General features: G+C 59.1%; 1 protein-coding gene across 1 annotated transcript in view; it reads left to right on the top strand.

The window, feature by feature from the left end:
* The first annotated feature begins 222 nt into the window (after positions 1-222).
* NCOR2 (nuclear receptor corepressor 2) overlaps positions 223-21,464 on the top strand; it is a 210,384-nt gene continuing 189,142 nt past the window's right edge. The window contains exon 1 of the mRNA XM_058691634.1: positions 223-528. The gene's annotated coding sequence lies outside the window, so the exon portion shown is untranslated. The remainder of the gene's footprint in view (positions 529-21,464) is intronic.

Below are 21,464 nucleotides of genomic sequence, written 5' to 3'. Positions count from 1 at the left end.
TAAGTGTGGCAACGAGTGCGCGCGCGAGTGGGTGCGCTCAGGGCCAGGGGAGGCGACGCGGGCCCTTTAAGGAGCCCGAGGGGGCCGGGCCGGGGCGCGTCGGTGCGGGCGGGGAGCCGGGAGCGGGGAGGCCGAGCCACCGCCTCCCGGGCTCCCGCCCCGCCCCCTCCTCCCCCTCCCGCCGCCGCCGCCGCCGCCGCCGCCACCGCCGCCGCCGCCGCCGCCGCCGCCGCCGCCGCCGCCGCCGGGGAGCGGAGCCGCGGGCAGGCCGGGCCGCACCGGAGCCCCGCGTCCGCCCGCGCCCCGCCCGAGCCGTGCGCCCGCGCCGTGCGCCCCGAGATGCGCTCCAAGTTGCGGGCCGGGGACCCTGGGCAGGCGCCCTAGGAGGCGGCGGCGGGAGGATCGCGCCCCGGCCGGAGGCCGGGCCTGCTGCGCGCCCCCAGCCCGTTCGGCACCGCCACTTGCCTGAGCGCCCGGGCGGCCCGAGCGCGCCCCGAGCCCGGGCGCCGCCGCCGCCGCCTCAGCGAGGTGAGTTGGGGCCGGGGGTCCCCGCGGAGGGCCGGGGGGAGGCGCGGGTCGCGCTTCCGGGGGATCAGGGGAAGATCGGGCGGCGCACGCGGCGGAGTTGGCGGGGCCCCTGCACTCCTGAGTTGGCGCTCTCGGGGGGTGGCCTGCTGGCGAGAGAGGCGCCCCATAGACACTGCGGCCCGCGTGCGTGGGGGCGCTGGGGAACTTAGGGGAACTCCAGCTACCCTGCGAGGGGGCGGGAAGGAGGGAAGTGGCGTGGGGGTGGACGGGAGGGGGGACGCCCTGCAAATGCGCAGGGCAGCCCCCCACGGTGCGCCCCAGACCTGTGGGCATGGCCGCCATGCGCCTGCCTCCTGCCCAAGTAGCCCCAGGCTGGGGGGGGGGGGTGACACTGCGTCTTATTTTCCAGCAGGCAGCGCGGGTTTGGGGAGCCCCTGGAGATGGCACCCGGTGCTCCCCGGCCTGGTTGCCGTGGAAGGGCGCGTGGCGGGTTCCCTCCAGCTGGGGGCGGGGGCCGGCGGGGGTCGCTCCTGAGCGAGGGAGCGGAGGGCACCGGGTGGGGGGGTCCCCCCGGGAGAGGCGCCCCTCGGTCCCCCCTCCCCCGCGGGCCGGTGTTCCTGCTGTCTGGGCCTGCCTCCCGCGGCTGGTGACGCCTCATTGGGCCGCCTCCTGGTCCCTCCCCCGGGCTGTGCGGATACTTGGGATGCCACTAGTTTGGGAAGTTGGAATTCAGACCTGATCCCACTTGGGCTGGACCCGGAGGCCCCAGGCCCTAGTGCTGGGGGTGCATCCCCAGAGACCTGCGGAGCGGGGGAGGGGGGGTACTCGTGGGGCGCGCCTACCTCACCCCGGGCGCTTGCAGGAAAAAGCCCGAGGGAGGGAGAGAGAGAGGGCAAGGCGGGAGGGAGGGAGGGAGAGACAGGCTGTACCTGTGAGCTGCCGTCGCCCGGGCCCAATTAGCGTGGGGCGCCCGGCGTTATTTTTACATTGTAGCTTTATTTTTTTGGAAGCTAGTGTCCTCCCGCCGCCTGTCGCGCGCTCCGGCTCTCCAAGGGTCTGGTGCAGGCAGCGGAGGCGGATCTGTTCTGTCGGCTCAGCCTCCTCCCTTCCTCCCCGCCCCCCCCCCCCCCCCCCCGTTGGTGAGAACTGGTTTTATTATGATTATTTTTTTTCCCTTTTGCAGATTTGGAGGAAGGATGTGTGAGGGAGGGCGGGGGAGGGGGAGAGGATCCCTGTGGGCTGGATGGGGGAGTTCTGGGCACGTTGGGATGTGTTATCGGTGGCCTTGACTTTGCCCTTTTTAAACCAGATCTGGGTCCTCGCGGCTGCTTTGATATAAGGGGCTCTCAGGGCCAGGCGTGAGCTGGGAGGGCGTCCCAGGGCATTGTTGTGTGTCTCGTCGTGGGTGGTCTGGTTTTTTTTTTTTTTTTTTTTGCTGGGTTGGGGGAAGCAACCAGAAAGGAAGAGAAGTGAGCTGGGATAGCCGACCGAGCCTTTCATTGCCGACTCTGCAACTCAACTCCTTGGGTTCGAATCTTTCTTTTGTCAGTTTACCGGCAGCATGACCCGGAACAAATTACTTGACCTCTCTGTGCCTCTGGCTTCTCATCCGCAAAGTGGGGTAGTAATAGTCCCAAGCTCCTGGGGTGGTTGTGAGAACTGAGAGAGGTCATACAAAGAAGGTATTTGTGTGTATGTTACTGTGACCACTGTTTTGTTGTTGTTGTTGTTGTTGTTGTTGTTGTTGTTGTTGTTATTACCAGGTTCTGAAACTTGGCCTTTAATCCGACGGTCTGGAAATTTTGAGAGACGGGCCGACTTGCCTTTGGCTGGGGAAGGGGGGATCTGGTGGAGGGAGGGCGCCTTCTTTCCACCCCCGCCCTCCGTGTTTCGCCCGGTGCGGATGGGGAAAGCCAGGTGGTGCCTTCAACCCATTGAGCGGATGCACAGACCCAGCCGGCGGTGGGGCGCGCGCCCGTCCCGGAGCAGGCGCGGAGCCGCGAGGGCGTCCCCGGCGCTGTCTGGCTTCCCCGCCCGCCTGGTCCCTGCTTGGAAATTTACCGCCGCTGCCGCCGGGTGCCCGGGGAGTCTGCGGTGCCCAGACGTGGGGGCGGGAGCCCAGCGGGGCCCCAGCCCTGGCCTCTTCCCACCGAGCTATTTATGCTTGCTCCGGGATCGATACTATTGATAAATCCATGTAAATGGTAATGTGGCTGTCAGGTCCCCGTGAGGGATGGAGACCCCTCGTGGGGCTGCGCGCGCCCCCTCCCTCCCCCGGCCAGGGTTCGGCCACGTGGGAAGGATTTATTTGGCATAATCCGTTCTTTTCCCCCAATTAATAATGCTCGTACCACCTCCTAAAGATTTTTGAGAGCTCTGCAAACACGCATTTAGCTGCATGAAAGCCCCGAGCCGGGAGGGCGTGATTGTTCTCCAGGCGTGGGGGTGGGGGGTTGGCCAGGCCGGTACGACCTGCTGGCACGCTGGAAAGCCGCCCCAGGAGTCCTGCCCCCCCCTCCCCCAGTGCCTTGCCATTCAGGCACATGTTCTGTGTTTTGTGTTCCCACCCCCCACCTGAGGCCCGTGGGTGAGCTTGGTGGTTCACTTTGAGATGTGGGGGGGGGGGGGGGGATCCCACCTACACATGACCCAGCCTCAGCGGCTCCTGTCTCTGAGAAGCAGAAATGCTCCAGGCAGGAGAGCTGGGGTCTCTCCTTCGTTCAGCCCTCTGAATGAAACCCCCCCATGGCCCTCACCGCCTCTGAACAAGAGAGGGTTGAGAGCTTTTTATTTGTGTGTCTGTTTTTCCCTCCTCCTCTGTTTCCTTTTCATGTCTCAGACGCCAACAGCAGCCTCCCCAGGTGACACCTCTGAAGGGAACAGCTTGCTGGAGCTGGTAATTCCTGCCCCAGGCGCCCAGGGGAAGGTGCCAGGAGGGGAGCTGGGGAGGGCTGTCATCTTAGAAGCCTTGACCCATGAGTGGGTGTGTGTGTGTGTGTGTGTGTGTGTGTGTGTGTGTGTGGTCCCCAGGGACGCACGAGGTGCTTAGGAAAGGTCAGCTGGCATCCTTTGAGGATCCTTGGGGGCCCGGAAGGGATTTTATCCCCGTCAAGTGGGCTCCTGCTCTTGGAGAAGCTGTATTTTAACACAGTAACAAAGCAGCCAGCACAGCGTGCCAGGCTCTGCTCGACCGGAAGCCGCTCATTCCCTCTGGGTGACCCCCCCGGTGAGGTCAGTGCTGTTAGTATCCCATTTTATAGGTGGTGAAATTGAGGCACAGAGAGGTTTGGTGACTTGCCCAAGGCCACACGCTTTTGGATGTGGAACCGAGGATTAAGACCCGTGATTGATTACTCACCATCACGCAAGGGCGTGCTGCAGACCCGAGGTGTGGAGCTGGCGCCCACGTTAGCAAGAAAGAAATTCTGTTCCTTATTGGAGCGGCACCTATAGATCTTTGCCCCAGGGGGGCCGGAGACTTGAGTAACTTGTTCTCCCCAAGATTTGGGGGGGGGGAGTGCCTGGGGCAGGCCTGGCATTTCTTTGAAGTCTCATTTTAACTTAAACATTCATGCAAATTTGGCATTCGCTTTGGCGGCTGTTTATTTCGAAACGAAAACATGGCTTTGAATTATTTAGCAGGGCGGATAACGGGGCTTCAGAAAGTGGCAGCAGAGGAGGGCGGTGGCCTGGAGTTTCCGCAGGCTGGCGCACGCCGGCTGGTGGCTGGGGTCTTTTCGTGGCAGGAGGCTTGGAGAGGTCTGGGTGTGGAAGGCGACTTTCCCCCTTGCTGCAGATGAACGCACAGGCCAGAGGGGCCAGGCCAGCCCAAGGTCACACAGGTGCGTGACTTTTGCTTGCAGTGACCAAAACCGTCATCATTTTTCATTGTTTGGGCTCAGGCAAGCCCTGGGGGGAAGGCTCTTTGGGTTCACAGATCCGTGAAGAGTCCTCTTCAGCGAACAGTAGAGGACAGACCGGCCGCCTTCGGTCCTCGATGCCTCACCGCGGCAGCCGGTTTAGCGCTGCAGGTTCGGGTGAGTTCAAATCCCGACTCAGCCGTGTGCGAGCAGTGTGCCCAGGGGCTGGTCCTGGCTCTCAGAGTTTGGGTGGTGCTCTGGTCTGTAAAATGGGCACACCGCTCACTGCCGGTTGGGGGAGTGGAGAGGACTGAGGGGCAGGAAGCGTGAGCATTGGGTTTGATGTTCGGCTCTGCGGATTTTCAGCCGCCTGACTCTGGGCAAGTCGCTTAACTTCTCTGGGCCTCAGCTTGCTCATCTGTAAAATGGGCACGATGACGATGGTGGCGGTGGTGGTGGGGATACTTCTGACTTTAGTGCTGCGAGGACCCGATGGTGTCACAAGACCTATAGCTACGTTGGCTCACCCTGCTGGAGTGTGAATGCTTCCCTGTAGAGCCCTGACGCTGGCTTTCCAGAGACTCGGGTTGACCGGTTGATGTGATTGACAGATGTGCTCTGCCCCCGAAGGTTGAGGTTTTCCATTCTGCCTGTGATCACCCAGTGCCAGGGTGGTTTTGGAGGGCTTGGGCAGCCTGGAGAGTTGGGGGGTGGGGAGGGCTGGCACAGGGGATTGGGGCGGGGGGGGGGTCCCCTGGGGGGAGGGCTGGGCTTCCTCTTCACGGGGTGGGGGGGCAAGTTCCAGAAAGGGCTCCTTTGAAGTCAGACGTGGGTTCGAATCCTGCTTCCGTCACCTAATAACTTGAGTGAAGTCTCTGGCCTTCTGGCCTCAGTTTCCTTATCCCGAAAGGCATTGGGGGTAGGAAATAACGCCCACGGCTGAGGATAGTGTGGAACCGCACTGTCCAGCCAACTTCCTGCCGTGGAGGAGAGTGTTCTAGGCCCGCACGGCCTGTAGCCAGCGGGCACATGTGGCCCTTGAGCTCCTGAAATGTGGGGAGCGCTCGACCGAACGGGTAATTTTATTTCATTTTAATTAACTTACATTTAAATAGGCACATGTGGCTGTGGCTGATGGCTGCCTAATCGGACGGCTCGGGGCTGGATGATCGAGTCAGAGTCCGCGCCTGGGAACAGGGCTTGGCTCTTAGCATCGGATTTTTCCCTTGTCCGCGTATCTTGTCTCTCTGGCTGGTGCCAGCGTGGCACTGTCAGATCTTGGGGCACCCAGCCCCCCTTCTTCGGCCCTGTTTCCCGGACAGCCCGGGGCTGACCCTAGTGCAGACCCCAGCCCCTCCACCTCCGTCCTCCTCCTCCCGCCCGTGCTCCTGATCTCGCCGTCCCCTTCCTGTCCCTACCGGCCTGGGGGGCGGCTCCGGCCAGTCAACCTTTCTGAAATGGGGGGCTCGTTCTAGACCTGCCCTGTCCCGACACCATAGCTGTAGCCGCACGCGGCACCGAGCCCTTGAAGTGACTGTACGCGAGGAATGGAATATTCCACTTTTTACCTAATTTTAATCAACAGCCTCGTGTGGCCCGTCGCCGCTGGGCCCTTTGGGCTGCGTGGTTTTGGTGTCTTGCCTTCTCTGTGGACTCCGGGCCCAACGCCAGTTTTCAGACCTCTTCTTCTGGGCCGACAGGCAGTGAGCCTGGTGCCCCTGCCCCACTTCCTTCCCTGGCTGCCCCTTCTCGAGCCCACGAGCCAGCTGCAGGTCTATGCAGATCAGGGTGCAGTCCTCCCTCCTGAGTGCTGAGCGGGGCGGCTTGGGCCTCAGACCTGGCTGGGCTCGCGGACGGGATGGTCCGGCCCCCTTTGTTTTCACCGGTGCAGAGACACAGAGGCCTGCTGTCCATAAGCGTTCCCGGTCCGTATTTTTTTCGAAGAATTAACGCATTCTGTAACAACTGGAAGAGCTTTTGGGGCGCATGATGTTGTCAGTTGAAAAATATGGGAAACTAAAAAGTGAGGCACTCAAGACTCTTTGCCACCCACTTTGCGCTTTATAAAAGGTAATTTTGGGGGAGCGCCTGGGTGGCTCAGTCTGCTGAACTTCTGACTGTTCACCTTGGCCCAGGTCCTGATGTCACAGTTTGAGAGCTTGGGATTCTCTCTCTCTTTCTCTCTCTCTCTCTCTCTCTCTCTCTCTCTCTCTCTCCCTCTCCCCCTCCCCTGTGTGCTTTCTCTCCAAACAAACAAACAAACAAACAAACATTAAAAAAAAAAAAAGTAATTTTGGGGCACCTGGCTGGCTCAGTCCAGGGAGCATAGGACTCTTGGTCTCACGGTTGTGAGTTCGAGCCCCACTTTGGCTGTAGAGGTTACTTTTAACAATAAAATCTTTTAAAAAAAAGAAAGTATTTTTTTATTAAGAGAAACAGTTAAAACAGTTCACAGCTTCTGTCCCCTAAGGCAGGCAGACAGGTAGAGTTTCCCCTCAGAGAGAGTCTGGCCCTCTGCCTGCCTTAAATGAACCCTATTCGCATTTTGCTTTCTTCCCCTAAATTATAACATATCTTGGAGCTTATTCCGGAGGCCCGCAGGCCAAAGCGAGCCCGCCTCCTGTCTTTATATGGTGTGCCAGCTAAGAAGGGTGTTTGCGTTTTTTAATGGCCGGAAAAAAAAAATAAAAAGAGGATAATATTTTGTGACCTGTAGAAATGTAAGAAATCCGAATTTCCGTGTCCATAATAAAGTTTTATTGGAACCCGCCATGCCCGTTCATTAATGTGTCGTCTGAGGCTGTTTTCAGGCTGCAAAGGAAAAGTCCAGGCTTTGTGACAGAGGCCTGAAGGCGTGCAAGGCCTCACCCCTGGTAGAGAGCTACTTTGTTCTTTTTAACGTCAGCCTTGACCTTCTGGGGTTTTGACTGTTTTTGAAACTGGGGCCCAGGGAGGAGTTTAAGAGTCACAGCATGCAGGCCCTAAAACCCCTCCTGTTGGCCTGGGTCACCGGCCAAGGGATGCTGATACTCATGGTCATAATTTGCGGTTGCAGGACTCGGCAGGAAAGAGGGGCCGTTAAGGCAGCGGGCAGCCTGGACTGATGTAGGTGAGGCCTGAGACCGTAATCATGGCCGTGGCAGTGCTGGCTGGTTGCTGGAGCTCCTTTTGTATGGTGCCGTATCGTTTTCACAATTTTGGGAAAGCCACTTACTCCCCATCTTGTTTCCCTCTTTGCTTTGGCCGTCAGGAGACTCGGAGCCAGATTTGCAGCCTGCGTTCGGCAGTCTGGTCTGGTCTGTATTTTTGTTTTACCCACCTCATCCTGAGTTTAGTAGTTGCAACCTTCTTTTGCTGTCTGCCCTGACCTTGCTCTGTGATATCATCTCAACCACACACATTCCCGAAAGTTGTCTCGGCTCTTGAGGGGCGTGCTGGGGCAGGCAGGGGGCTTGAAGAGAAGGAAAACTCTCTACGAGATACTTTCATGCCTGGGCCCCCGTGTGTGTCTGGGGGGTGCTGGGTCCCCCACCTGGGGAGATTACACCCTGCAGCCTCCTGACTCACGGTCCCAAGAGGAGACCAAGGCCTGGCCCTGTGGAGTGTCTTAACTAAGATCAGACCCTGGGCGATAACCAGGATCTTCGGATGTGCATGTTAGGTTGGATTTGGGAAGGTGACAATAGGGGTCCTCGCTGGAGGCCCCAGGGAAGGCCCCGGAGCGGAGCAGGTATCCTGCTCACAACCCCCGGGTCGAGTGTGACTTCTGTCTCTTCCGGATCTGGCGCCCCGGGGCCCAGGGGTCTCAGAATGTTGGTGTGCCCGTCCCGTCCCCTAGGGCATCGGTTCCAGCTTCCTGGCCCTGCTGACCCTTTCGGACGCCCCTGCTTTCTCCTGCTGACCCTGGGATGTTTCTGTGTGCTGGGGAAAGGAGTGGGGGAAAGAGTAAACTGGAGGGTGGGTTGTAGGGATTAGGTGAGACCGGGCGGCCAGGCGCCTGTGTGTGTGTGCATGTGTGGGGGTTGGGGGGGGGGACCGGGAGGGTCGGAGGCTCCCGGGGGCTCAGTCCCTCCTGTGGGTCCAGTGGCTGAGCCTCTCTGCCTCCCATCTCCCGGGATTGGCCCACGGCTCTGAGTCCCCCGTGTGCCTCTTGCTGGCTATGTGATGTGACTTGGACGAGAAACGGAGCCCCTGCGCACAGCTCCTCAGTTTACCCAACAGCGAAATGGGGTGACGAATGACACACATCGTCACCGAACGTAGTAAAGCAGAGTGGGGCTGAGGGGCCATCTGAGGCCGAGGCCTGCCCTCTCCCTCCTGTCCACGGCTCGTGCACCCAGGGAGCCCGCGACCAGGCAGGTGGATCCAGCGGCTTCCTGCCAGTGGCTCATAGATGTCCCTAAGGGGCCTCAGACCCAAGGTGTCCCAAACTGGGCCCAGGTCCTTCCTCACTCAGACCCTCCTCCTGGGGTGTGGGGCATGGGCCGGAGACCCCGGGTCTCCCAGGCTGCCCTCTCGTTTGGCGGCCCACCCGTCACGTTGGTAGCAGCTTCCTCCCTGGTCCCCCGGCGGCCGTCCTGCCCCCCGCTCTGCACGCAGCTGCAGGGGGGCCCCAGCGGTACTGTGCCCTGACCTTACTCAGAGCCCAGAAGGACTTCCCAGCACGTTTCACTGCCTTGGAGGCCTGTCTGCCCAGGCGCCTGCGGACCTCTGACCTCCCCCGGGCGGGCCTCCAGCATCGCTGTGTGCTTCGTGGTGGTGGTGGGGGGGCGCTCTGGCCAGGCAGGGCTGGAGGGCTTGCGGGGGAGGGGTGTGGATTTGGGGGAGGGGTGTGTGGATTTTTCTTTGTGGCCCCGGGGGCCTCTCTGGGAGACGCTGGCAGTCAAGGCCTGGAGGCCAGGCCGGAGGGGGCGCAGCGGGCCCCACGGAGAGGGTTTGCCCCGGAGGCCCCTGCTTGTCCTCACGCTGAACCCCTGTGCCCGCCGCGGACCCTCTGGGAGCATCGCCCGGTGCCGCGGTGGTGACTCGGTGGCCATGGCAACCGCCTGGCACGGGCCCTGCTCGTTAGGCTAACGAGGAGGCAAGCCTGCCGGCCGAGGTGGGGAGCCGGGGACACACTACCCCAGGGCTCCACGTGGCTTGTCCCTCAGGCCGCTGGCCTGGAGCCGGGCCCGGCAGGAATCAGGGGCCCCTTCAGGGTCCCGAGGCCTGGGGCCAGGCTCACCTGGTGGGGTTCTGGTGGGCAGTGGCTGTGCGGGTGGCTCGTGGGTGGTTCCTGTGACCCGGTGTCGGGGGGCGTGTAAGCAGGGGGCGGGCAGCTGCCCACTTTCACCCGCCCCCGGCCCTCCCTCTCTCCTACGGAACGGTTTCAGGTATTTTCACTTTCCCCGTCTCTGCTCCCTGCACCCCATCGAGGCCATCGTACTGGGTCGAATGGTGTCCCCCAAAGTCATGTTCCGCCAGAACTTTAGGATGGGGCCTCGTGTGGAAATAGGGTTGTTGCAGGTGTAATAACGTAGGATGAGGCCATGCGGGAGACGGGTGGGCCCCAAATCTAACATGATGGGTGTCATTTTTTTAGTGAGACCCACACACACGCACACACACACACACACACACACACACACACGGGAGCGCATGGGGGCGGGGCAGAGAGAGAGAGGGAGACAGAAGATCCCAAGCAGACTCCACACGGTCAGCTCAGAGCCTGATGTAGGGCTTGAACCCATGAACTGTGAGATCACGACCTGAGCCGAGATCAAGAGTCCAATGCTTAACCAACTGAGCCGCCCAGGAGTCCTGATGGGAGAGAGGAGCAGGCCTTGTGAAGACGGGGCAGAGATTGGAGTGATGGGTCTCTGAGCCTAGAGGGCTGAGGATTATGGGCTGGGAGATTCATGGAGCCGCCCCCGCTCCGCCCCTTGTCTCTGGAGGGAACCACCTTGCTGATATCTGCAGAACTGTGAGTTCTGCAGAGCAGAGCTAGGTGCCTGGGGTTTGGGATAATAAGGAGTCAAGCCTCAGTTTCCCCACCCATAAAATGGGCACAGTCCGGCGACTTGTCCCTGGAAGCTGCTGAGGGGTTGAGCGAGGTCATCCTTGTGAGGGCTTGCTGCCTTCTCTTGGTGAGAGCGCAGAGAAAGACCTCGGCCAGCTCAGCACGTGTGCTGTTGGCATTTTCGGTTTGCTGAATGGATATTCTCTGTGCCATGTTTTTGGAGCAAGGTTGGGACATCACAGCCAGACGACCCCGGGTGCCTGGGGCACCTAAAGCCTGTGTTCCATGAGTAGGCGGCCTCTGGGTACTACTGTGGCCTGAGGTGGTTCCTTTCTGGCTCGTTCGCCCTGCCACGCCCCCTTCCCGGGAAGGGAGCTCTGCGGGGTCACAAACTAGGCACAGGCAGCCTTTAGGGGGATTCTGGGGCCTTTGGGACATACTTGTTGTCCGGTGAGTGAGGAGAGAGACTCATTAACTCCAGGAAACCCAGGACCTGAGGACTCCTCCTCCTTTTCTTGAGCAGAGTTCTTCTTTCGCCCTGGTGCCTCGGTTTCTGCATCTATAAAATGGGGGTAGCTATATTTCCTGCCTCATGGGGGAGTGGGGTGAGTTAGGGTGTTGGGGGTGATCTCTGATGACCTGTTGTAGACAAGTGTGGACGTCAGCTTCCTCCCCACCGTCTGTGTCTGGTCTCTGGGCAGGGCTGGGCCGGGCCGGGGTGCTTGGGAAAAAGGCCCTGAGCTGGCTGGCGAGACGGGCATGCTCACTGAGCGCCCGTGTTATGGTAGATCATTTAAACCCCCATACTAACTCCACGTGGCCAGAACCGTTCTTCCCCCGTTTCATGATGGGGAAACTGAGGCACAGGGTGGCCGTGTCTTTGGTTCAGGGCACACAGCTCGTAAGTGCCTTCCTCGGTGGGCGGTCGTCACAGGCGGGGGCCGGCCTCTCCCTGGGCCTCCCTTTCCCTTGGACTGTGGGTCTGTGGGGGGTGGCCTGGGGCCACCGTGTACGGAGCCCTGGGCGTATCTGCTCCCCTCTCTGCCCCCGCCCGCCCTGTCCCCGTCGGGGTCACCCTTGCAGGCTCCTGGGCCGTGGCCGGCTCTGCCGTGCAGGAAGCTGAGCCCGCCGTGTGGACTATAAATGGCAGCCGCAGCACAGCAGTGGGCAGGAAGCTGCATCCCGTGGCTCCTGGGCCCAGCCGCTGCCCCCTTGCCACAGAACCATCCCTCTCCCGTTGGGCACACCAGGGCGGAGGTGTGTGTGCACCCCAAGCCTTGTGCTGCAGGTCTGCTGTGTGACCTTTGGGCCCTCGTTGCCCTCTCTGTGCCCCTGAGCCCCCTGGCCGTGTGTTCGGGACGCCTCTGTGCTTCCTGTGCTGTAAAGAGTGTCTTCAGGGTGTCAGGATGGTGGCCTGGGAGGGGCGGAGGGCAGGGTGGGTGCTTTGACTTTGAAGGGGGCTGCGGATGGGTTTTGCCTTGGAGGTGGGGGAGGCTAGTCGGGGGGGATATCCGGGGAATCTGGGGAGGGGACGCGGGACCTGTCTAGCTGGGTGTGGGGGGACGTGAGGAGACGGGGCTGCCCCGAGGATCCTGGACTGGGACACGGGCCGTGGGGTGGGCACTGGGCATTTGAGACCCATCTCGGCTGCTGGGTTCCCGTGTGGGTTTTGCACCGCCTCTCTGGGCCTCTGTATAACTCCTCGGATTTCCCGGCAGGAGAGAGACACGCAAGGCTTTCAAGCAGGGAAGAGCCATTTCAGCCTGCCCTCTTTCACCTTTTGTGTTTTCACGGTTAATATTGTTAATGTTGTTAGGGGGTGGGGCTCATCTGGTCCTTCTCTGGACCGTCAGGTCCCCGGGGGCCCTGGCTGCTGGACAGGGGGTGGCAGCCGTCGGGGGGAGGGTGCTGGCCCGCACCGGGGATGTCCCGAGTGGCTTTGCTGCTGGGCACAGTCCCCGCTGACCACCCTACCCCGGGTTCTGGCCGACGGCAGCTGCGTGGTGAAGGCCAAGATGGCTGGATCCCCTGGACGTTTTTCCGAGCACAAGTGCCCTGCTGCGGGTCAGCTGGACCTTGGGAAGCCTTCCCCTTCCACGGAGGTCATGTGCCTTGTTGGTGCCCGCACCGTTCTTGGCCTAGAGAGCCTGAACGTGGATAAGTATAGGTTTCCGCAGGGAAGCTTCCCTGCGAGCGATCTTGCTGGACTGTGGGATGTGCAATGGGGCCACTGGTGACCTGTCCAAAAAAAGAGAAATAAACCTTGCCTAGGCATATCGATTGCCGAGTTATTTGCATTATTTGCTGTCATCTCAGACAGGGAAGTGACTCTGCCTGGTTCACATTTTCATCAGAGGCTGGACTCCACACCCTGTGTGTGTTCACCGTACCGGTGACCGGAGCTGGGCATACACCTGCTCATGCTGCGGGAGCGGAGAGACTGAGTCACGAGGCCCCGGCAGTTGCCTTTTGGAGTTCAGGGTTTGTGGGGGTGGGCTGTAGGAGCAGTCTCCTCGAGGCTCAGAGGTATTTGGGGCCTGTGGTAAGGAGAATGAGGGCTTCTCCCGAAGTTGCCCGTGTCCTGGGAACGGCGACTCGTCACCCCGCGAAGGGGAATTAAGGATGTGGCTGAGATTAAGGCTAGTAAGCAGCTGACCTTGGGATGGGAAGTTATCCCCGATAATCCTGGTGGGCTCTAACTAATCGCAAGGGTCCTTATGTGGAGGAAGCAGGAGCTCAGAGTCACAGAGATTTGCAGACGCCATCCTGCTGGCTTTGAGGTCGAAGGAGGGGGCACGGAGCCAAGGAATGCGGGAACGAACTCTCCCGCGGAGCCTCCAGGAGGAGCACAGCCCTGCCCACACCTTGGCTTTTAGCTCCTGTCAGATCCGGGTCGGACTGCTGACCTCCAGAACTGTGATAATAAATTGCATGCTGTCTGGAGCCGGCCACGTCCACGGCTGTCGACTACGGCAGCAGGAGGAAACTCATACATAGCCTTGCATCTTCCCTGAGGACCAGCAGCCGGGAGCATCGTGCTCGTTTCGATGCTGCTGTGTCCCCACTGCTGCAGCCAGTGACCTTGGGAGTCGGGTGACTGCTCAGGGTCTGGGCCTTGACCTGGGGCCATGGGTGAGGGGCTTGGCACCAGGAGAGGGGACTGCAAACTGCCAAGCGCCATGCTAGGGAAAAAATGGAACGCAAAAAAGGACTGGAGGCAGAGACACGGCCCTTCGGAAGCTTTGGGGCGGGGGAGGGCAGGTTTGCTGGCGTGTGTGTGTGTGTGTGTGTGTGTGTGTGTGTGTGTGTATGTTTCTTAATTCCTTCAAATCCAGTGAGGGTATTTGGCCCCAGTGATGGCCAGAAAAAAAATAGGTCCCCAGCCTGTCTGCCAACCCGTGACGAGCCGTGGACGATTCTTCTGGGTGGGGTCTCCCAAGGGACAGGTGTTTCAGATTCTCGGAGCAGACAAGTGACACCACACGCTGCTTCCTTCCCGGCTTTATTGAAAAGAGGAAGAAAATGGCCCACACCTCTGGCCCTGAAGGCCTCTGGGCCTGCGTCCAGAAACCTGAAGCCTGCAATTAAATGAAACCAGATCCTTAGGTGGGGAGAGCTTCTCCTGCCCGCAGTGGCTCCAGAGAGCAGGCCCTGGGGACCTGCTGCTCGCGGATGGGCTGTGTGGCGTCGAGGGGGCAGAGAAGCTGTCAGGGAAAGGGGAGAGGGTGGGAATGTGCCAGCCAGCCTTGGTTGAAGAGGCCGGGCTCAGGGCTGCTGGCTAAGGTGGCTGGCTGCCTTTTCTTAAAAAAAAAAAAAAAAAAAAAAAAAAAAAAAATTGCAGGTGACTTTCTGGTCACCCGAGTCCTCTCCCTGGAGGCCACCACCTCTCAACTAGCCATGCACTCATGCTTCTGCTGGCCTCTGTGTGGATCCCTGCACGGCCTGGGGCCCTAGCTCGTCTCTGGGCTGGAAAAATGCACGCGGATGCGTTTCTCTGTGTGCGCGCTCTGTCTGCAGTTTGCTATTAAGGTGTGGACTCTGCCGGTTTTGTAGGTCAAAAGCGGTCGAATATTGACAGTTTTTACAGAATTGCACCTAGTAATTTCCTGTCCTTGCTTAGGCGGCAGAGCACGTGGCTGCAAGCAGGGATTTTGATGGTGTGGGTTCCCATCCCCCCATGACCTGTTACCAGCTGTGAGGCTTCGGGCATGGTATTGCAGCCCTCTGTGCCTCAGTTTCCCTGTATGTAAAATGGGGGTCAAAACACGACCTGCATTCCAGAAGTGTTTTGAGGCTCAGAAGTGTAATATACAAGGCATTGAAAGCCGTAATTATTACTATTATTATAATTAATTTTTTGATGTTTATTGTATTTGTTTTTAAATGTTTTTTCTTATTTATGTTTAATGTTTATTTTTATTTATTAAACAATTTTTTTTAACATTTATTTATTTTTGAGACAGAGAGAGACAGAGCATGAATGGGGAAGGGTCAGAGAGAGGGAGACACAGAATCCGAAACAGGCTCCAGGCTCTGAGCTGTCAGCACAGAGCCCGATGCGGGGTTCGAACTCACGGACCGCGAGATCATGACCTGAGCCGAAGTCGGCCGCTTAACCGACTGAGCCACACAGGCGCCCCTAATGTTTATTTTTGAGAGAGGGAAGAGAGGGAGGTAGAGAGACCGAGTGTGAGCGGGGGAGGGGCAGAGAGAGAGAGACAGACAGACACAGAATCTGAAGCAGGTTCCAGGCTCTGAGCTGTCAGCACAGAACCCGACGCGGGGCTTGAACCCTCGAACTGCGAGATCATGACTTGAGTCGAAGTTGGATGCTTAACCAACTGAGCCACCCAGCGGCCCTGATGTTTATTTATTTTTAGAGAGAGAGAGAGAGAGAGAGAGAGAGAGACAGCACGAGCAGAGGAGGGGCAGAGAGAATCCCAAGCAGGTTCCATGCTGTCCACGCAGAGCCTGATGCGGGCCTTGAGCTCCACAAGCTGTGAGATCATGACCTGAGCTGAAATCAAGAGTCAGACGCTCAACTGACGGAGACACCCAGGTGCCTCTTACTATAATTTTTTAAAATGATGATTTTGTACTGTGTTGCTGCAGTTAGATCTAGGTGATGGATTTTAACCTCTGTACGGGTAGTATTTTGTCTTGGGGATACGTGACGTACGACTGGTGCGTATTCTCTGGAGATGCCGCTTGGGGTGATCGCAGAGTTTGAACCTTCTCCGAGGGCCTCTGGGTGCTTACGTGCGTCTTGTCTCCTCTGTGTATTCCCGGGAGGGAAATCACTGGCCGGTGGCTCCTCCCGACGTTGCCAGCAGGCTCTGCCTGGGGGGGCTGCACCGGCCGACCCTCTCTGCTTTGGGGTGTGGGCCCCCCCTACGGCCAAGCCCTTGGGTGGGGCATGTGGTTTAATAGCTGCCTTGCAAAAAAAAGACTTTTGATTTTTAGAAGCAGAACGAATGTGTCCTCTCTGAGTTGGAGAATTAAAAACACAAAAAGCCTGCACATAAAAAAAATCCGACTGCATTGCCACCACCCCAGAGAGAGAGCTTCGGCATTTTGGCGTATGCGGGTTTTGATGAAAAGGGCCAGCTCTGATCTCTGCTACCCTGAAGCGACCGTGGGGCGAGAGAGCGGAGAAATATTTGGGTTCTGCGGCCCCTACTCTTAGAGGCCAGAATCCTCATGGGTCGGGCAGGGATTTGGCGGCTCAGGGTGGGGCTTTACATCAGCCGGATCTGGGTCCCGCCGCTGCCCTGCAGTAGCTGTGTGACACGGCCCGTGGAACCTCTCCCCTCAGAGCCCTGTGGCCTTGCCTCCTTGCAGGGTTTTTGTGCAGCCGGGTACACAGCAGGTGCTCAATTGGTGCTTGAAGCCATGCGGTACGGTGGGGTTCTGACCTACAGGGGCTGTCCTGTTCATCAGAAGGTGTCTAACAGCATCTTTGGTCTCTACCCAGGCAGTCGGTGATACTCCCCACCCATTGGGGCAGCCGGAAATGACTTCTGGGGGGCACAGTCACCCCCTCCCCCCAGGACCCCTGTGGCACATGACGGGGCCTCAGAGAGGACTGTCTGGAAGGCACAGAGGCCCCAGGAGGGTTTTCCTTGGCGTCTGTGTCCAACGTGTAGTTTTTCCTCATTCGGATGCTTTCGTGAAATACCTACTGTGTGCTGGGAGCTGTCCTAGGTGCTGGGACTCGTCCGGGAACAAGGCGGGCATGTGGCCTCCTTCTCGCCCCTGCTTGGCACTGGGACATGGTGGTGACTCAAGGCCCGTTCCTCCCTTGGTCTCCCCCTCTGTGAAATGGGGCCAAGGTTGTCCTGAGGGTTGCAGGTGACCGTCTGAGGAGCCCCGTCACCTCGGGCTGGCTGTTTCCTTTCTAGCTCTCAGTTTCCCCATCTGGAGAGTGGTGTTTGTGGTAGCACTTAACCTCGTGGGTTGCCATGGGGATTAGCGAGTTCTTTGCTCAGGCACACGCACACAGCGTGTGCTTTGTGACGGGGAGCACAGACGCTGCAGGCCAGTGTGCAGGCATCTGCCCTTGGGTCATCGCAGCCAGCTGGGCAGGAGTGGGGTGTGCGGGTGGAGCGTCCACGGCGTCCCCTCTGTGCCTGGCCACGTGGGTGGGGGTTTCGGTGGAAGGGAGCTCGGCCGCCCTCCCCCCCAGGCCTATAAGGAGCCGGCTCAGTGGAGATCCCTAAGGCGATTAAGTGGGTTCATTTGATCCGAACATGAACTTGAGCAGGCAGCTTATCTCCTAGACATGAAAGCCAGGCGAGGAGCCACCTGGCCCAGGCAGGGAGTTCAGGATTTTATCCGCCACTCTTCGCCCCGCTGGGGCCTGCGCTGGGGGCTTTTGCCCTCACCTGCCTTCAGCCCCCTTCAGCTGCGGGTTAGGACTGCGTGCTTTTGATGCTGGGCTGATAGTGGCAAAGCCCACGCCACAGCCTTTCATTTGACCCTTTCAATCTCATGAGCTAGGGGTGATGATCACTTTCCCCCAGTTACAGGCAAACAGCTACAGCTCAGAGAGGTCAGTTAACTTTCCCAGGGCCACACAGCACCCCGCTTCCCCCCAGCCCCCGCAACAATATTTACAGCATGTCCACGGAAAAATTCCCTTTTGCTCTTAGGCACTGAAACGCCTCCTTCATACAGCCTTGACTTTACACAGAGTTTAACAACAACAACACGAAAAATCCGTGTGATGCCCCAATTGTAGTATAAAGGGAAATAAAAGTAAGGAACTGCTGTGTCCCTCTCAGAATGAGTAAGTGCAGATTCGAGAGAAGTGAGATCAGAAGGGTTTCAGTACTGGAAACACATGAAAGTGACTTTTTTTTTTTTTTTTTTAAACCAGCTAGTATTTGGATTGGTTCTGGTAGGTTTTTTAAATGGCCAGGTCATTTGAAAATTGAGTGGGGAGGGTGACTTTCATGGCGTGGGCCCGTTTCGCTGGCCGAGGGCCCGACCAAGGACAGCCAGCATCCTCCCTGTACGTTTCTGAGACGTTCCCGGTGGGGACGGTGCCTCTCGAGCACGGTGACAGTCAGAGCAGTCCTGTGCTGTTGTTGGCTGGGCCACTTTGTTCCGGGCTCTTTCTGCAATCATGGTGACGATGCTGATTGCCCTGGAGACCCTCTCTGCTTTCGTATCAGTGACGACAAAAACAGGGGCGCCCGGGTGGCTCAGTCGGTGAAGCGTCCGACTCTTGATTTCATTGAGCTCAGGTCATGGTCCCACAGTTCATGGGATCGAGCCCCACATCGGGCTCTGTGACGGACAGCATGAAGCCTGCTTGGGATTCTCTCTCTCTCTTTCTCTCTGCGCCCCTCCCCTGCTCACACAAGCTCACTCTTTTTATTTTTTTCCCCCTCTCTCTCAAAATAAAGGAATGAACTTAAAACAAACAAACAAACAAACAAAAGACGGTGATGCCCGACCGGGCACTGTGATCCGCCCCCCTCTGCCGCCATCTGGCTTAGATGTGTGCTCTAGCCTCTTCCCGGGCTCTGAATCCATTCTTGTCCCTGAGGTCTGTCCCCTGTGCTGCAGCCAGAGGGACCCTGTCTGAAGGAGGACACTCTTCGGTGCCCGGCGTTCCGGGCCTTGCCTCCCCCTTGGAGAATAAACCCAGGGGCCCCCAAGGCCTGCGTGGGTCCTGCTGCCTTCACCGCCCTTCTCGCCCCCCTGGCACGCTCCCTCCTTGCTCACACCCCACTTGCTGTGTGAAGTCCCCCAGTGGATTGATTCCCCTGTGTTTTGGTGGCCTTCCCACACCAAAGGTCACTTTGCAGGCAGCAGGAGCTGCGTCTGTCTTGTCCGCTGCTGGGCGCCCATTGTAGGGGCTCGGTCAGTTTGTGTGGGTGGCCGGATGGGTCCCTTGGCAGCGAGATGGGGCCTGGCTGGGCCAGGTCTCCATGGGCCTGGCCTGGGGGAAGGGGGAGGGTGGGTGCTGGACACAGGGCCCTTGTCCCTCAGCGCCTTCCGCTGCGTCTGGAACCGGCCAGACCGGTGCCTGCTGCTTCCTGCCCAGGGAGGGAGGCTCGTAAGGAGTCAGGGTGCGGATGGGGGTCAGCGGGGTGATGCTGGCTCCAGGTTTCGTTTGGCAATGTCTGAAGGCACTTCCGGTTGTTAACCCGGCGGGGCAGCGGCTGGGGGAGTGCCGCAGGCATCGTGGGCAGGGGCTGGAGATGCTGCACACAGAGCAGCCCCCACGGGGAAGAACCATCCGGCCCGGGCGTCCAAGTGCAAGAACCTGGCATCGGGGCCCCAGGAACCCAGCATCTGGGTTGTGCTCTGGCCAGGGGGGGCGGGGCCAACCGAGGTCCCCTTTTCATGCTGTGCCCACGTCTCTGTGGCCCAGAGTGTGTCCCTGGGCAGGGTGCCTAGGCATCCCAGAGCCGCTTGTCAGTTTCTGTCACCAGCACAGGGTGGCCGTCTGCCTCCCTGGGTGACATGTCCCACACCTGTAGGGTGCCCGTAGTCTGGCTCCTGTATGTAGCCTCTTCTCTCCCCGGGGCTGAGAGCATCCTGTCCGGTGGCCCCTGTTTACAGATGGGAAGGCCGAGGCCCAGAGCAGGTGAGGAGTTGGCTCATGGTTGCACAACACCGTCGGGCCTGGGCCAGGAAGGCCTGAAGTTTGAGCAGGGAAGGCCCCAAAGGGAGGGGACGTCAGCTCTGGGGCCCCGAGGTCCCTTCCCCTCCTGCCAGCTGGCTCCTCCCACTGACCAGATTCTACATCACCACAGTCATTATGGTTAGTTCTTTTATAATGTTACGAAGTTTTAAATATTTCATGTCTATGTGTGTGTGTGTGTTTACGTACCGTATGTTGCATTTCTGTATTATTGCGTTTATTTTTCTTGTTTTAAAACTGGAGCGCCTGGGTAGCTCAGTTGGTGAAGCATCCGACTCTTGATTTGGGCCCAGGTCACGATCTCACAGTTCGGGAGTTCAAGCCCGGGGTCGGGCTCCACGCGGGCAGTGCAGAGCCTGCTTGGGATTCTATCTCCCTCTCTCCCTCTCTGCCCCTCCCCTGCTCTCACTCTCTCTCCCTCCAAGATACATAAACTTAAAGAAGTATATTTTTGATCTATCGATGAATACTGTTCAGCCATCACGGGGAATGGAGTGCTGATGCGTGTCTAATGCGGACGAATCTTGAAAACGTCTACGTGAGAGAAGCCAGACACAAAAGGCCACGTAGTGTGTGATTTCGTTGATAGGAAATGTCCAGAACGAGCAGACTTGTAGAGAGAGGGGCCGAGGAGTGGTTGTGGGGGGCTGGGGAACGCGTGACGGCTCACGGGTCGGGGCTTTCCTTTCCTTTGAGGTCCGGGAAGTGTTTTGGAACTAGATGGGGGTTGTGGTTGCACCACATCGTGAATGTCATCGGTGGCACTGAATTGTTCACTTTGACGTTCCGTGCATGTCACCTCAAGAGAGAAACACACACAATTCGGGAACTGAAAAAGATAGGTGCTTGCTGAGCTCCTCCCGTCTGCCAGGCGCCCTGTGAGTCTGTTCGTCAGTCCCCATGAGGCGAGAGTTTCCATTTCACAGGCAAGGGGCCGGCTCAGAGATGTTAAGCAAATGCCCAGTGTCACACAGCTCGGACGCAGCGGAACCAGGACTTGAAGCAGGGCGTGGGGCTGGACCCTGAGGCCCCCCACGTGTGTGGCCTGTGGCCTCCACCGTGGGCTAAGCCCAGCCAGAGATCTGGTAGCAGTCTGTGCCTGCTGTCGCTCTCCTGCCAACTTGCCCTCCAGCCGTGGACACCCCTGAGGGGCAGCGCTCCTCTGGGGCTGATGGGCCCCGGGGCGGGGTGGGGGGGGGTGGGCACTGTGTTGGGGGTGAGCGTGGGTGGGATCCGGCAGCTCTGGGGCCAGTTCACGTGCAGGGTGCACGGAGCGCTGCTCGCTTTCTTGAGCCCTGAGAGGGCCCCAGGCACGGTGAGCTTTTCGTCGCCCCTTGTCCCCCACCCCCACCTGTCTACAGTAGCAGGAACTTTCCAACACAGGGCATGGTGCTGTGATTCAGCGAGGCTCACTCTGGGGAGCACAGGGTGGGGGAAGGGACGGGGGAGGGGGGCCCTGGGCTGTTTTCAGTTTCCGCTGAGTTTCTCGCTCTGACTCAGTGCTGCCTCTGGCCCCAGTGACCTGGCTTCTGAACACCTGCCGAGCCGAGTTCATGCTCATGTGAGCCATCAGAAAGAACCAGGTTTGAGGGTGCCCCCTTGCTGGTTTCCTTGGGCCTCAGTTTTCCCATCTGTGGACCGGGGGCACGGAAGGACGTGTTTATTGATGTTTTGCACATGGATCAGTGGATGTGAGGGGGCGGCCGCACGTGTCTGGGTGTGCGTGGAGGGATTTGGTGCAGAAACAAGGGGCTAAAAGCCAGTGGAGGCCGATGGGGGAGGCCCATGCCCTGCACCAACCCCTCCCTCCTCCCAGATCCCGGATGGAGTGCGTGTAGGTCAGGGCCCTTCTATTCTGCAGGACGACCGGCTGCCAAGCCCAGTGGGTGAATGAATGAAGCCTTATTCTCCCACCGGGTCC

Source organism: Neofelis nebulosa, chromosome 11 (genome assembly GCF_028018385.1).
Source record: "Neofelis nebulosa isolate mNeoNeb1 chromosome 11, mNeoNeb1.pri, whole genome shotgun sequence".
Classification (NCBI taxonomy): Eukaryota; Metazoa; Chordata; class Mammalia; order Carnivora; family Felidae; genus Neofelis; species Neofelis nebulosa.
Note: the sequence above shows the minus strand (reverse complement) of the source record. Positions and strands in the feature narration are given on the sequence as shown.